Raw genomic sequence first — 16,320 nt, forward strand, 5'->3', positions numbered from 1 at the left:
TCTGGAGAGTCACGTGCCCTAGTTTACGCACTCTATCAACTTGTTGTGCAAGGCGTGACACGAGCGGGAAGGCTGGCGCAGCCTCGTGGCCGAGAGGGGCAGGGCTGCGCGTAAGGAAGCGTAGTAGCCCAGATCTTACAGCTGCTTCACCGCGTCATTCCTCGTTACCAAACCAATTTGTTTTACAGTAAGTCCTAAAGCGCATGCTTGGTTAAATATTTTAGTTGAGCGGGATTTGGCCTTCCTGGAGGAGTGTGTATTTCGGCGATTCTTTATGTGCAATGGGACCGAGCACGGGCATAATATTCCACCGTTGCCAGGCGAATTTCCAGTATACCCGTTTACAGTAGTAATACGGTTAATTATTTTTTGTTTTCTTGCAGAGGCTTTTTTTTTGTCCTACCTGCTGGAAAGTGGTATTTTGACGATTTGTTATGTGCAACGGAGGGGGGAGTTGTGTTTTGTGCAGTCGGACATACTTGAATTTACCTTGTGCAGAAGGACACATTTGGATATGAATTTGCAGCATAACAGTTTACAGAAAGTTGGCTAGTTATTTTTGGGATTTTTTTTTCTCGCGCAGTGGCTGAGGGTAGGCTGACCAGATTTTCAAGATTACAAAAAACGGGGAAAGCCACAAACATAAAAGTACTACCAAGGCAGACCATAAACAAAAAAAAACATTGTGCAGTATTTCTAAGACTGGACTGCCATCCATCTGAAATGTGGGGATTTATAATGTATGTCCTTTATACAGGAGCTTTTCCTGTGATTCCTCCAATTACATTCATGCCAACATTTTGCAGCACCTGGGAGGGAGATTTTCTCATGGAAATCGGAAATCGGAAACATTAATTGTCCCTTTTAGTTTGCATTTGGGTAGGAATTATTTTAGGAGGGCAAAAGTAAAAAAAACGATTTGTTAAAAAAAAAACAGATGTCTCCCACCTATGTCGAGAGGGTTGGCATGTATGCAATTAAGATTACAGGCCTTTTTATGTATTTGTTTTGTAACCAGGCTTTGTGGCACAATTGAATAATGCGTACAATGAATACTTGAAAGGTTTGGGTGGGTATGCAGTGATAAAATCATGGCAAAAATGTCGCCTGAACAAAAAATTGCGGGAAAAATGCTGTGGTTTGACCTGTTAAAGGTGTACCTCATTACACCATTTAAGTGGAGCGGGGGATGTGGGATATACCCTGCTCCCCTTAAATGGTATAATGAGTCTGGGAGTTCCAGGGGTGTCCCCCGCATCCTTTACATGGATTGCAGTGGCCATACCACGGCCTTCTTGCCGTGATATTTTGTGTTCATGGCCATTTTTGCTGCGATTTGAACACATCGAACCCTTGGAGGTTTGAGGCCACCCTGCAGTGTCGGAGATCTGGTTAATGTGATACAGGAAAATTTGTAAAGTATTTTGGTGCTTGTTTGATTTATAAGTGTTGCCCACTATAAATATTCAATCATTTTGTGATGGAACTGTTAGTGGTCACATTCCCTTTCCCTAAAACCAGCACATGTTCTTTAATTTTAAAAAAAACTCTCGGGATGGGGGGGAAAGTGGTCCCAATTCTGTGTCAGTCCCGGCAAAATCGGGACATCTGGTCACCATAGCAGAGGGGTGATTTGGCCTGCCCAAGGGAGGTGGTTTGTGGATTGCCTTGTGTGCAGCAGAGCGAGATATGTGTTGCGTGCAGTGGGTCATACTTGAGCATTGCAGTGCCCTTCAGTTTAGCACCTTGTCATTGCACAAGTCGGAAGGCAGGAACTTGAGACGGCATCACAGTCGAGAGTTGATGAACATGGGCATACTTGAGCATTTATCCTGCACAGAAGGACACATTTGGGTAGTGAAGAATAGCGGACTACTTGTGCTCCATTATACAAGAGCTTTTTGTCTTGAGAAGAGGGTGTATTTGGCCATTTGCAGTGGCAAACTTACCTATTTGTCCTGTGCACAGAGGGGCACCCAGCCCAGGACTACTAGAGCAAAAAGTCAGTCTGGGGTGGCAAAGGACAAGCCCGGAAGGGGACCATACTGAACAGGATGGACTGTTATACGTTGAGCGCCTCTCCACCCTCTGTCACACCATAGGAGACAGCGGTTGCATGTGCTGGGACCGCCGGAGAAGAGCAGAGAATATCGCTCACAAACATTATGAGTGCCTTGGGAGACTCCAGGTCATCAGTGGAGGCAACGATTGATGGGTTGGCCTCGGAGGGTTCTTTATCCGACAGGACCATCACAACTTGCCTCACTGCAGGGCAAAGCAGAGCAACAAATATCTGATAATGAAGACGCGCTCATGAAGATGGAAAGGCAGTTGGCTGCAGTGTCCCAGAAACTCACCATCCTAGAAAACCACGCAGAGGACAGTGACGGTAGGTCCTGATGAAGTAATTTGCAAATACTCGGCCTGTCGGAGAAGGAGGAAGGGCCCTGTATGGAGCTATTTCTGTAATGTTGGCTGGCGGACCTCATGGCACCCCAAAAACTCTCTAATTTCTTTTCAATTGAGCGGGCACATGGAGGCCCAAAGGGCCCCCCGGTACCTGGAGCACCTATGTGCAATGTGATTGCGCATATTACAGAGATTGAGACACTCTCCTACATATAGCGAGAGCAAGGGTCTGATCACGTTGGGAATATAATGGGATTCGGATCAGATAATTCCCAGATTACACGAAGGACGTACAGCGGGCTAGATCGTCCTTTGACTCTGTTAAAACAAAGTTGATGTCGCTCAGCGTTAAATATGTACTTTCTTCCCGGCACTGCTCAAGGTCTACCATAAAGGCACGGTACACTTGTTCCATAACCTTAAGGAAGCCTAGGACTGGTTAGAGATACATATCCTGTCTGACCTGTGCTCTGGATCACTAAGAGATCGGCCTAACCGGGGATGCAATAGAGAATCGTCCCCGTTTTTGTTTGATACACAGGGATTGACCTTCATCGAGTCGACCAGTGGTGGGATGGGGCATGAGGAAGTGGGCTGACTATACGGGGGGGGTTGAGGAGCAGCTGGACACTTTGTAGTAGAGTGATGAAAGAAGTTAAACTGTTAATATGATGATCACTCTTGCGTGCCGGAATCCTATAGATGGCGGCCTCTGGCGGGGGTTATGGGGAGGCTCGACTGTGTCTTGTAGGTGACTCCAAATATGTTTTCAAGGGTTGTTCTATGTTCCGGTTCTCATGGGTTTGGGCGACAAGTGCTTCTGGTTGGGGGCGTATAGGATGGGGGGTGTTCTTGTTTGCACTGATGGTTGTTTGGAGGGGAGGGTGGGATGGGGTGGGTTTATTTGATGATTGGAACACTAGGGGAAATTGGAAGCTGGGAGGTTTGTTCGCTGTTTCTCCAGGTCAGGGTAGGGTATGTGATGGGCCCCCTCGGCAACAATATTTTGTAGCGCTCACAAATATGGCTGGGCAGGTTAGACCTAAAACAATTTCCTTTTTAACATGGAATGTGAACGGGCTGGGGTCCAGTATTAGAAGACGACTGGTATTACAACTCTCAATCGGCACTCTCCAGATGCCGTTTCTTCACCGGCACTCATTTGGCTGTATCAGAATGTGGCTTCTTCAAGTACACAAATTGCCGCACAGTGATACATGCTGGCTTCTGTAGGGAGGCGAGGGGTGCCCTGATACTATAACACAGACAGGTTCCCTTCCAGCTCCTGGAGATGAAGCAAGAACGTAGGGGGTGATATGTCCTGGTGACTGGCGAACTCTGGGAAGAGGTTTGGGGAGTGGTGCACGTGTATGCCTCTCCACCACTGGCATTGGAACTACTGAACGAAATCCAAGCAGCCCTATGCCGCAGTCCGGCGGGCAGTTGGCTCATGGGGTTGGATGAAGTCATGGATCCTGCACTGGATCGTATGCATGCACAGGGTAGAGCGGTTGGTACTCCAACGAAGTTCAATACACTTTTCAGCGCACTGGGGTTGGTAGACGCCTGGAGAGCGGTACACGCGTCGGATAGTGGTTTCTCCTTTTCGGGAGTGCATGGCTCTGTCCAGGTTGGATTATCTTTTTATTCAGATGGAAGACATGCATAGGCTTAGGTCGGCTACTTTCCTGGTTAGGGGCATCTCTGACCACTCCCCTTTGGTTGTGGAGCTTGATAAGGTAAGAAAAAGGAATGGTCTCCATGGCGTATAAAGAGCTACTATTTGGGGTTTCCTGAGTTCCTGGAAGGGTGGCCTAAGACAATTGAATATTTTGACATTAATACAGGTATGGTACATAGCTCGGAGGTGTTATGGGAAGGTTACAAGGCGGTCCTTCGGGGAGAGGTGATTTCCCTAGTTGTAGCTCATTGCACTGTCCATAGACAGGAGGCGAGAAGGCAGAGGCGCAGGAGAGAGTGGCAGAGGAGGCATACTTGGAGCAGGGGACCCTGGATAGGCAGGATGAGCTTCGCAGAGCACAGGAGATACTCTCGAACACTGCACTAGGCACTGCTAAGCAAGCGCTTTGGCTGAAAATAAGCCATATTTATGAGTCTGGGTCGTGCCGGCAAAATGCTGACCGGGTTGGAAAAGGTGGAAGGGCATAGATATGTGAGGGAGGCGACAAGTCTGGGCGGCTGCGGGTCGTGGATGACCAAGTCCGTCTTCAGGGCTAGGACACTAAATAATACGCTCATAAATGATAACAATGAGTGAATACATCGAGAAAATAAATGTTTACATGCCAAATTGGGTTCAAATCAAAAGATAAAACAAAATTAAACAAACCATTAGTGCATGGCTGCATGATCTGTGGAAATCCACACAAAATAAAGAAATGTTAATACATTTTTTAGAGAGAACTTCTCCAATTAACGCACAATAGTTACCTGGCTTGGAAGTCTTATGGCATGTCTGAAATAAATGAGGCGTGAATTAGGCGTGCAATTAAATAACTGGAGAACTTTACAAACCTCATGTTCTGATATCTGAAGTACATCCAATAAGTGAATACAAATATCAGTAGCAGCTTTCTATGTGAGCATACCTTGGACTCAAATTTCTTCTAGTTCTCTTTTTTCTGTGATTTATGCAACCTTGTGCCAAGGCCCTAAGGTATGCTCCGATTATTTGAATCATTTGTATAATAAGCATTCATCTGGTCTAGTGGTGTCCACTCCAATCTTCCCTGATTCTTTCTCTTTGTGTCACACAATTCGTCTCAATCAGAGGGAAACCTACTGGATAGACCACCTTGATGCCCTCACCCCGGATGGCATCAATGAAGACACAAACTAAATGTGCTACTTATGACATCTACACCCATCGTCTACTGACTTTTGAGCATTTTTAACACATATCATATGTGGACTTTCTGCTATAGTTTAGCAAATGGGACCCCTGCTTACTGATTCTGTTACAGGACAATTCAAAATGACCTATGTTTCGGTCAAGCAGATGTGCGCTTGCACACATTACCAACTGAATGCAAGGTGAGTGCCAACTGAACGCAGGGTGAGTGTCTGTTAGGTAAGATTTTCACAGAATTGGTAAATCTTCCTGACCTGGGTCAACCCCAGAACATTTTTCTTTACTGGTGGACTATTTTTCCTTAATATCTCCCCGCGAGTGGGAACCCTTTTCCACACTCACAGAATCTTTTACTCTTTTTATGGGACTGTCCAAAGTGTCAGTTATCTTCTTTAACAACATATTGGCAATAAGTGCCTGTTGTTGATCGGTTGCCCTAGGGGCTCCCCTTTTAACTTTATTTTGCTAACCTTGAGAGAACTACAGTTCCCAAGGGTAGAAAGGATCTTTGGATCCCTTTTACATTTTATTCTGTGAAGCCAGCACAGTGCTGGGGAGATACAATGTATGCCCTTTCACACTAAAACTGCAACAATTCTGTTGCTGGGACAAGCTTACCTTCAATGGCTGGTGGCAGTGATACCTTGTATTAATTTGGTGCACCTGTACCGCAGGCTGTGTTCATGCTGGTAGTCATGAATCCAATATCTTGAAGCTGCACAAATGTACGGGTCTGGCATTCTGTGCAGTTTTAGGTGTTCATGTGGTTACACCAATCTGTGGAAAACAACCTCTGTTCAGTTTGTGGTCTTATATAAAGGCCTGAGTTTGGGTATGTGTAATGCGATATGAAAAGATCATACCACATCATCCGCGTGATGGATGTCTCTTAATTTACTGCATTTAATGCTGGGGCTTTGCTTTGATCACGGATGAGCCTGTTTGTTCGCCAAAATAAATGCACGTGTCATGCAGTACCTCATTTCCTCCGTGTGGTTGCTGAAATCACAAAAGTATCTTCTTGGACTTTTTATCTATCATCTAAATGCTGTTTTGCTATGCGGACTGCTTCGAATAGAAACTGGAATTGAGAGACACTTCTTTCTTGAAATGCGTTCCCTGCGAGCGTCTGCTTCTTGTGAATTCAGCTTCGTCTCTGTTGGGCCTGGTTGGCATGACTACCAGCATGATCACGCTCCGGCAGAAGGCTCTAATATAATAGAAGAAGGACTTTCGAGGACTATGATATTGGCGCCATCTTGTAATGGTTTCGAGGCATGTCAATGAAACATTGTAATAGACTGATTCAAGCGCGTTTTGAGACATGTTATTTGAAGGGTCTAAAATGTGTCCATAGAGGCACGTGGTTAGAGAAAACATATCCTTTTGTTTTAACACGTAATTTTGAAAATAGATGTCCTGGATTACGTTATTATTGTTTGCGCATTGGAGATAATCTTCAAGTAGAACAGGAATAACCCGCCAATTTGGTGATAAGGGTCATTTGTTGCTTTTGTCAGAACTGCCCTTTCAGGGACATGAGGTTACGAGATTTGCTTGTGAAGGTGACAGCTCTAGTCCTGGTCTAAATACATCCTGTTGGCGGTCATGAAGTCTTTGATCCTGTCTTGTTTTTAAAGGAAACAACTAAGATCCCAGTCTAAATTCATCCCATTGGGGAACATTGAATTCAGAAGCTATTTGGTAGCGACTGGTCCCAATTCCAGTCCAACGTTTATGACTAAACTCACAGAGGATTTTATTTTACATTATCTCCAGATTCATCCCAGGTTAGTAGGTTTTAGTCCTGGAAGGGGACAATAGTTACTGAATAGAGTATATAGAGTCTCAAGAAATTGACTCTCACTTTTCATTTAACTTATAGGAATACTGATTAGTTTCCACCTGAAGAAGGGCAAATCTGCCCGAAACGCGTCATGGATAGAAATACGATAGACCATTCATATATCACAAAGGGACTATGTTTCAGTTTTTTCTGATTTTAATTTTCTCTATATTGAACTATGAAATAATGTCTTCAACAGATTTGTATGATTTGGAATATGCTATTTTCTTTGACAGAAATGGTAGATTGCAAACCATTGTATCGCATTAATATTTGCATCACATGTAGTGCAAATTTTCTTCATGAATATGTTTTGAGAAAAAAACAATGTTTATTTTATATACATTTTCTTTGAATTATAATATTAAATATTGTGGATAAACTTGAATCATCCTAAATACTTCAGCATTTCTTTTTCTACTAAAGTGTGCACAGGGTTGTATACGAATTGTTCGTTTTACAACTGTTCGAATGACAATTGACCTTTTCACAATTGACCGAATTGTGAAGGTCAATTGTACCATGTGGGGGGAAACTCCCCACAACCCACCACCCAACGCCAAAGCCCCCAACACCCATATATATATATATACCCGGTCAATTGTGAAAAGGTCAGTTGTGACCCTTTAAATTCGGTCAATTGTTCATTCGAACAATTGTAAATGAACAATTTGGGTAATACCGTGCACAGAGCCTGGTGAGACCGACTAGACTCAGGAAGACCTGCATTTTGAGCCATCCCATGCGTTGCTGCGCCCTTGCGCTGCTGCAATACCCTGGGACCTCAAGCCACTGCGCGGTGCATGGTCTTCCGAATCTCGCAGAAACTTCGTGGGCATCCTGGTGGATCTCCAGAGACACAATTCGAGTCTGAAAAGTCCCCTCAACAGAGTGCTGGACCTTTTGTAAGAACGAGAATTCAACTGTGATTTTCTGTCTTCTTGTGTGCTCCTTGAAAAGGCGCCAAATCCACAGTCCCGCGTTCAACCGCAAGGCAAGGAAAACCTTGCCTAGAGTCTTCTTCATAGATCCCTAATGCAAAGTTCTTTCTGAGGTCTTGTTTTCAGTCACCACGACAAGGAATCCACTGACCTGGAATTTGGCTGCAGACCCTGAAGTCCTCCTGCTGCAAAATCTTCTTCAATGCTGAGGTACTGTGTTGGCTTGGGTATGTGCTTACCTTAAGACTGTTAGGATTTCTGTGAAGCTGTGGGGTGTTTTTTGTGATGGGGAGGCCTCTCATCCAGTGCATCCAGTCCCACTGCTAGAATCCTGCTAGTGCCTTCTGTGAAGCCCCTGGACCCTCTTCTAACTCGGAAGTAACATACTCACCTGTTTGCTGAGTCTCCTTAAGGAACTCTGACCTTTGCTACTTAAGAACCTATCCTGACACTGCCTGTTGGTCACTAGATCCTAGTGACCCACCCTTCTGCCACTGAGAACACTCATGCTCCAAGAATAAGGGAAATACTTTTAAGGGATTGGTCCTTTTACCAAGAAAAGAAAGTGTGTAAAAGGTGCTTACTTGTAAAGAGTTGGTTGGTAACTGTAACTCTAAGAGTGAACCGTTAGAAAAGTTCTTACTTATCTTGGATGTGTGAGGCACTATTCTTTAAAGTATGGTTAACATCTTTCCGTCCTTAGAAACTGTTTTGCGTTCTAATAGAAAGCAGATGTGAAGATAATACTCTCCTATAATTAGGTTGTGCCTCTTCCCAAAGGTACAGTGTTGGTTTTATCAGATTATTCCTGCATGGTAATTGTATGAGTGTCCTCCAACTGTTGGTATCACCAGATTAGTCCTTTGAGGATAATTGTAGGAGTTTCCCCCAACAGGGTCTTGCTTCCCCTGACCTGCTGTTAGCGTGTCCAGAATAAGTGTGTATTAGGTTGTTGTCTACATAGAATAACTTTGAGTCATTCAGAAAAGTGTAACATTGGGTTTAATTTTCTCTGTGCTATCTAACCTAGAGTCTGTGGTTCTAACTGTCCCGGATAACTCGTATATCAGTTATCCTTATAGCTGGGAAAGATCTAACCTGGAATGCTTGTGAGATATAAAAACATATATAGGTTTTACTTATCTTGAGTTATCTGTGTGCCTTCCCAAAAATAAGTTGCAAGAGTTACTGCTTATCTCTATCTGTGGTTCACTGATCTCAAAAGCACCTGTAATTGAATATTGCATCCTAAGGTTTTACTCACATAGTATAACTGTGCGTTATCACAAAAGAAGTTATAGGTTTTTACTGCACCTGGAATAAGTGCTCCACTATTCCCAAAAAGTATATTGTCCAGTTGACTGATTATGTGATTTGTACTGAGAGTCACTGTATGACTGGTAGGGTCTACTGCCCTTGCATTACTGAATGTAATTGTGAAAGTAACCATTGGTTTTTACTCCACAAGAATAGGTGTGACCTAGACTGAATGTGTATGAAGAGTTTCACTTCCCTAGAACTACTGTTGGGTATTCCAAATAAGGTTTATACTTTGGTCTGTGTACCTTCAGGTATAGTCTTGTGTTATATTGTGATTTCATATAATGTATTAATACTTACTTTACTCTAGATTTCGCCGGGCCTACCTGTATTTAAATACATCCTTTATTTTTACATACAAAGTGTTTCAGTGTTTCTTTGGACCATTTGTATTACAATTTCATTTGTACTGATTCTACAGCCCTATCCCTCCTAAGACAAGCCTGGCTGCTCTGTCTACGCTACCAGGTACTCTGGTGGTACAGCCTCATACTAAGAGTGGAGTCTTGTTCTGCCTCAGTTGAATGGTTTTGATGAAGTTGGTAGCACTTTCAGAAAAACCTATCTTAACAGTGTCCAGCCCAGCTCCATATGAGCACATGGGACTTTCACGTACTGAGTTTGTTCAAGGATTAATTGTGTTTCAAGTTGCTATGGTATGTTAATGTTTATTTGTGTAGCGCCTGTACACAAGACACATGTTTTAAAGTGCTGAAGGAGGGTGAAGGGGCAGCAGGGGGAGAAAAACTAATTCAGATCCCTCGAGTTTCTGAACGATAACAAGTCTGCCCAGGTAGAGTAAGTGCTTAAATATTAACATTGTAGATAATGGCAAATGGGTCTGACGACGATTCTGCAGTTTTTCCAAGTGCATAGAGGCGCAACCATGCAGGAGGGGAGACTTGGAAGAAAATGATTGAACTTCAGTAATGGTACATTGAGATCGTGCAAGTGCAAAGCAGGTGCAGGACAGTGGAGGTAGGACAAGTCCAGGGGCAGAGGGACACGTGCAATAACAGTTAGTCAGAAACTGTTAACTGCTGAGAGATGTCGTTCTCATGGGTCATTGACCAAGTGCAGTAGCAATGGCCAAGTGCAGGAGGACTGGCGAGGGTGCCAGGGACCTATGATACTCTGAGGTATGCCCAGTGGCTAGTTAGCATGCTGTGTGGAAAAGGAGGGAGAGAGGGATAGTGCAGAGAGAGATAGAGGTTAGCAAGGGAGAGAGAAGCAAGAGAAGAGGAATGTTTTAAGGAGTTTCTGGAACTTAAGGAGATCAGGCTCAAAATGGAGGGCAGCAGGGAGGCTGTTCCAGAGGGAGGCCCAGATCTATTTTTTTTATCTTGTTCTAGTTCTAGTTCTATTTTCTGTTCTTTACTAAGATTGGATTGTACATTGCATTTAATAATCATTGTGTTTAATAGGTATTGATTGAATGACACACCTGATCTAAAACTGGTGCCCACCCCAATCTTCCCCAGTATCATTTGCATCCTATCACAGATAGGTTCTTGCAGGATGTGACTCACTGGAGATTCCTCCCGTTGACTCTACTTGAGGAAAGTGGCCCTATTCAAGATGTTAACCCTCCCGAGTTACATGTATGTCCTTCAGAATGCCCCATTGCAGATTCCTCAGGTTGAATTTGACAGAGCGGATGCTGCTCTCCGGACCCTTCTTTGCGGGGGTGTTCAGCCCTGTAGCTCTAGCAACACTGGTGCGCTCGGTGTGGGAGGGGGGCATCAGCCTACCTAACTTGTGAGGATATTTCTGGGCCGGGCAACTGGTGGTTGTAAATGACTGGCTGCACATGGATTCGTCACTGCTGCCTGTTGCTCTTGGGGCTGTGCGGTGAAATAGGCTTCACCAGATTTGAGAAACTGTTTGGGTCCATGACCGTAGGTTTGATGATGGGAGCTGTGGTAGCGCAGTGAGGGGCACCATATTGCGCACGACTGTCAAAATGGGTAGCTGAAATGGACTGCTGTATGGCGCTGGAAAACAATATATAATGCTAGAGGCTGTCCCGGGAAATGGGAGAAGATTTGGGGTAAGTGGACGGATAGGGAGACGGGAGCATGCACGTGCAAACTGGACTATTTAGTGCTGTTCCGGGCGTTCAATCCTTTCTTTTTTCCCTTTCTTTTGCCAGTACTTCTCCCGGCACATGATTTGTTCTAACCTGTTGGTATCGTGTTTTTGTGTTATGGTTGTTCTTTACAGTGAACTGTTCCTTATTTTCTTTGTATGCAAAATAATAAAAAATATTGGAAAAAAAGTGTGTTGGATAGTGATTTTATTTTGATACACGTGTGGATGGTGTTATAGAGAAAGGTGTAGATGGGGAAGGGAACACTGGTATACAGACTAGGTTTGTGCTGAGTGCGGGCTAGGCGGGAGTTGTGCATAGATGTGTCTGGATCAGGCTATAAACAAGGGGTCCAGGTGTGGCTTTGCAGATGTATCTACCTGTTTGTGGGTGCATCTGGATAGGGCTTTGGCTGGTGTTGCAGCATTGAATAGTGGTCAGGTTGAGGGCTTTGACAAGAACCAGAAGGATGATTATTTGTTGTGTTATTTGAATTCATATTATTATATTGATCTAGCACAGACTTAGCTTGGAAGCAGTGAAGTGCTGTAGAGCAGAATTAGGGTTACATTGACAGGCGAGAGTGTTGAGGGGCAGACAGTAATGCAGTATTGTGTGACAACGAAACAATTAACACGGTAGCACTGCGATGAGCTACAGATAGTCACCCTGTGGCTGGTGAGTAGTCCCGGAGTCTTGGTAATGTCAAGGTGTGCATGAAATGTGGAGGGTTTCAGTTATTTACAGAAATGGAGGAGAGCGGGAATGGTCCATAGTGCTGCTCTGATACAGAGCATAGCAAGAGATTGGCTGTTTCCTAATTTTCTCCTTACTGGTCCATCCAGTCTCGAGTGTGGCAATGATGCTATTGCGCCTCTATCGCAGTCTGCCATAGGTGTTTTAATAACTTAGCCGGCAGGCAAGGTGGTGTGCCTGCTGAGGTAGCCTTATAGGTGATGCAGGAATCTTAACAGGATTTTAGCTGGTAAGGATGTCCAGTCAGATTGTATATAGTGGAGGTGATGAGGGGTCGAATTTGCATGCTATGGTTTTGAGGGGAGCCACTGTGTAGGTGTCTCATTAAGGAGGGGACTAGCTAAATGACTGTGATCCCTGCTAGTTGGGTATTTCCCCACCATCTAAGTGATCAATTTATCACCAGAGCTTACACTACTGCTTGGCAGCGGGAAGGCTTTGATCTTACAAAGTAGGGTGATTTGATGCCAGCGCCTTCGGACATTTTTAGCTATGTGATGTTGAAAGGAGACTTTCATTTCCACAATGAATCTGAGAAATGTGTGTTAAGTTAGTGAGTTGCAGGGTACATCTGTCCAAATGCATGTCGTCCAGCTAACTTTGAGTGAGAGCCTAGGATAAAAAATGTGGTCTTGATAGGGTTATGTTTCAAGTAGGCTTTCTCATTCTGAATGGCAGTGCTGTTCGGGGGTGGGCGATGTCCTGGGAACCGATAACTCTTTGGTATCGTTGAGTGTTGCCCACAAATTGGTGTATTCCGATGTCATTCAGTTGAGTGTGTTTTGATGGGTCCAATGTATGGACTGAATAAGACCAGAGAAAGGGTGGATTTCTGGGCACACCCACTTGGCAGCATGTTGACTTTGGAGAATCTATTTGGGCAGCCTGGTGTCTCCTAGATAGGTATGAGATTAACCACTGTGCCTGCAAAACCCGTTCTGTGACAAAGGCAGGGCGTTGGTGTGTCTTGGTAGAATGAGGTTGAGGAGGACTAATGGGCATGCATCCCATGTATTGATTTGCAAGGTCTCATTAACCACCTGAGTAGTGGCTGTCTCCTTGCTGAGTTTGCGGAAGCCGGATTGATAATCCCGAAAAAGGCAGAGTTGGTGAATTTTAGCGAATAGATTGGCAATAACCTTCTCCATGATCTTTCCGAAAAAAGGAAGCCTACTGATTGGACAGTAGTTTGCCAGAACCTTCAGGTCAAGGGTGTTTTTTTTCCAAGTAGATGAGACCTGTTTGTAGTTTGTCTTGAAAAGTGTTTACGCTAAGAGAGGAGTTAACTATCCCGAGAAGGGCAATCATGGTGGGACCACTGTTGCAGATTGCAAAAAAATCAATCTGAGTCATAGAAACAGTTCAAGCATTTTTATTTTTTTCCTTTGTGGGCCTAAGGCCGCTCTCTTTCTCTTGTCTATTTTTTTTAACCTCAACCGTAATCCCTGGTTGGTACTAGCGAATGTTGATTCCTGCTATCTAGAAGCTTATTTTATACTGCATATGGTATGCTAAAACGTAATCTCCCTAGGGAACTTTCTAACTGTCCTTCCTCTATCCAGTGGTTGGTGATACTAATGTAAATTGGGACTTGCTGGATTCAGGATGGTTCACTCACACCCATGTTTACCTCTTGTCTTCTACTATTACTACCACACCCCTCTTCTTTACTCCTCCTACCATTTTTCTGTCCCTCTGCTGTTTAACTCCTCTGGTTCTTGCCCCCCTTTGATGTTACCACTACTCTTCTCCTCTACTACTCTCCTCCCACTACTACTCTCCTCCTCCCACCAGCTACTCAAGCACCCTTCTTTCACTCTACTTGAATGTTTTGAAAAGTGGGCTAAGCCCGCCCACTTTCTCTGTGCCGGTCCGCCATGTACTAATGATGGCGGAGAAGGCAGTTTTGGGAACCAGAAGTAGGACTCTGACAAAGGTGTGCCATTTTTAAGATGTTTTATTTAAATATTTAAATAAAACGCCTATCTAATCCTTCTGCTATGAGGAAAGTTCCCTGCCTAACAAACTAAAAAGTTGGGTGCTCGTCAAAGACCAAAGAAATAGACCTTAGTCCAAATCCTATTGGCTAACTAGTCCCCATTAAAAGAAAGGAGGCCAGAGCAATGCCCTCTAACTTTGGGCTTCTGCCTGGCCCAATCGCTTCAATCTCTTTTTCCAAGAGGTTTTAAAAGTTTGTCAATTCTTGTAACTCAGTTCACAACCTTTATGCAGATTCTGTATTCCAAATCGCAATTCCATACGCTTCTCTTTCTCTCTTTCTCTCTTTCTCTCTCTCTCTCTCTCTCTCTCTCTCTCTCTCTCTCTCTCTCTCTCTCTCTCTCTCTCTCTCTCTCTCTCTCTTTCCAGAAAGAAAACGTTTTCTTAATCTAATTAGGTCTTAAAAGTTTGTCAATGTTTTGCAACACACTACACAACCTCTCTGTAGGTTTTGTTGTGCCAAGTCTTACTTCCATACAGTTTTCCCTTTCCAGGAAGAAAGGTTTTCTTCATACGATACCCCGTTTTCCGAGTCGGGGCTTGAAATGTACTGATATGATACTTAATGATTGACACCTTCCAGGTTCTCTTCTTCTCCATTTCAGACTGTCTGTTTCTCAGGACTCTCCAAAGTCTTATGGCCCTCTGATAGGCTTGTTTTATCTGGAGTTCGAGGTTGTCTGGTTCCTGTAACCTTTGCAGCTTTCCCAGCCTCGAAAGTCTGTTTCTTAGGATTCTCCAAAACCATCTGGCCCACTGTTAGGCTAGCGTTAGTAGGGTCTTGATAGGGCGTCTGCCCGTTCAAGTTTTTCAAGCTCCCGTAACCCTTGCAGCTCTTCCAGCCTCGAATATCTCTGTTTGGTATAAGTGAAAATATAGTTTTCACTATACTGATTAAAAAAAGATTGATTTAGAAAGACTGCTCTGTGATCCCACAGAGCGGTCTTGCGAAATTGAACTGTCAGCCTCTGCGATGCACACGAGTCCACGCAGGTGCTGACTGGCACAGCGAGATCCGGAATCGTCATTGTGGATGTGTATGTTGGGTTGTGTGTGTGGGAGTGTGCAGTGTGTAGTGAGTGCGTGTTTTGCTGGGAAGGGGGTGGTGAGTGGGGAAAAAGGAGGTTTGGGAGATCCTGGGTCGGACAAGACACCAGCCTTCTGGCGTCTTGCAAGCAACTTTTTCGCTCTCCATGGTACCGCTGGCTCCGCGGTCCAGCGTGACTCCGTCCTTCCAGGATGTCTTTCTGCGTATGATTCTCCCTCTTCAATTCAAAGATCCTCTTTTTTTTAATATTTTTATTTTAAACCAAGGCAAGGAAACAAGTTTGTAGACAGTATAACAAATAATATGTCATATACATTCCCCTTGATGTCTCTACTCCCGGTGCCCTACCCCACTCGAGGTGTAGGTACATTTTCTCTGTGCTTGGGTTCCGGTCTGTGCGTCTATTACGTGTTCATTCCTTCAGGTGGCGTTATGGTCCCCCAGGACCCGCTGGGCGTTCGTGGGCTTAAATGTCAAGGCAGGGAATCTCTGAAAAGACTCCACGACGGGGGCCCAAATATTTTGAAAGCGGTGGAGGAACCCGGCTTTTGCCGCTCTTACCTTTTCGGCAATTAGGATATCCCATAACTTCCCCCACCATTGGATCATGGAAGGGCCTTCCAGGGCTTTCCAGGAGCGGGCGATCACTATTTTCCCCGCCAAGAGGCATTGGATTAGCCGTTTGGCCTTATTTCCCGAGCGTGAGTATATCCCCGAGATCGGGGTCCCCAGAAGGATGGGACCGGGGTCTAGGGGGAGGGGGGCCTGAATGATCTGTTCTATAGCCCCTAGGCATAGCTTCCAGAACTGTTGGGCTTTCAGACATGCCCACCACATGTGGAAGAAAGAGCCCGGTCGGCCACATCTTCTCCAGCAGAGGGGGTCTAAGGAGTGGTTCATGTGATGGAGCCTGAGAGGGGAGTAGTACCATCGCAGTAGAATTTTTATATGCGCATTCTCTATTGGTAACGCAGGTAGATGCCGCGTGGGTTCGGGTCCAAATATCCACCCAGGCTCGGTCCTTCAGTGGGTGCCCCAAGT

General features: G+C 44.7%; 1 long non-coding RNA gene across 2 annotated transcripts in view; it reads left to right on the forward strand.

Annotated features, from left to right (window-relative positions):
- Window positions 1-35: 35 nt before the first annotated feature.
- Window positions 36-16,320, forward strand: part of LOC138566563 (uncharacterized) — a 58,121-nt gene continuing 41,836 nt past the window's right edge. The window contains exon 1 of one of the 2 annotated variants that reach the window (XR_011301963.1): window positions 36-187. This is a non-coding gene — a long non-coding RNA (uncharacterized lncRNA). The remainder of the gene's footprint in view (window positions 188-16,320) is intronic. The other variant, XR_011301964.1, reaches the window with a different exon arrangement.

Source organism: Ambystoma mexicanum, chromosome 2p (assembly GCF_040938575.1).
Source record: "Ambystoma mexicanum isolate Mex_15411 chromosome 2p, UKY_AmexF1_1, whole genome shotgun sequence".
Lineage (NCBI taxonomy): Eukaryota > Metazoa > Chordata > Amphibia > Caudata > Ambystomatidae > Ambystoma > Ambystoma mexicanum.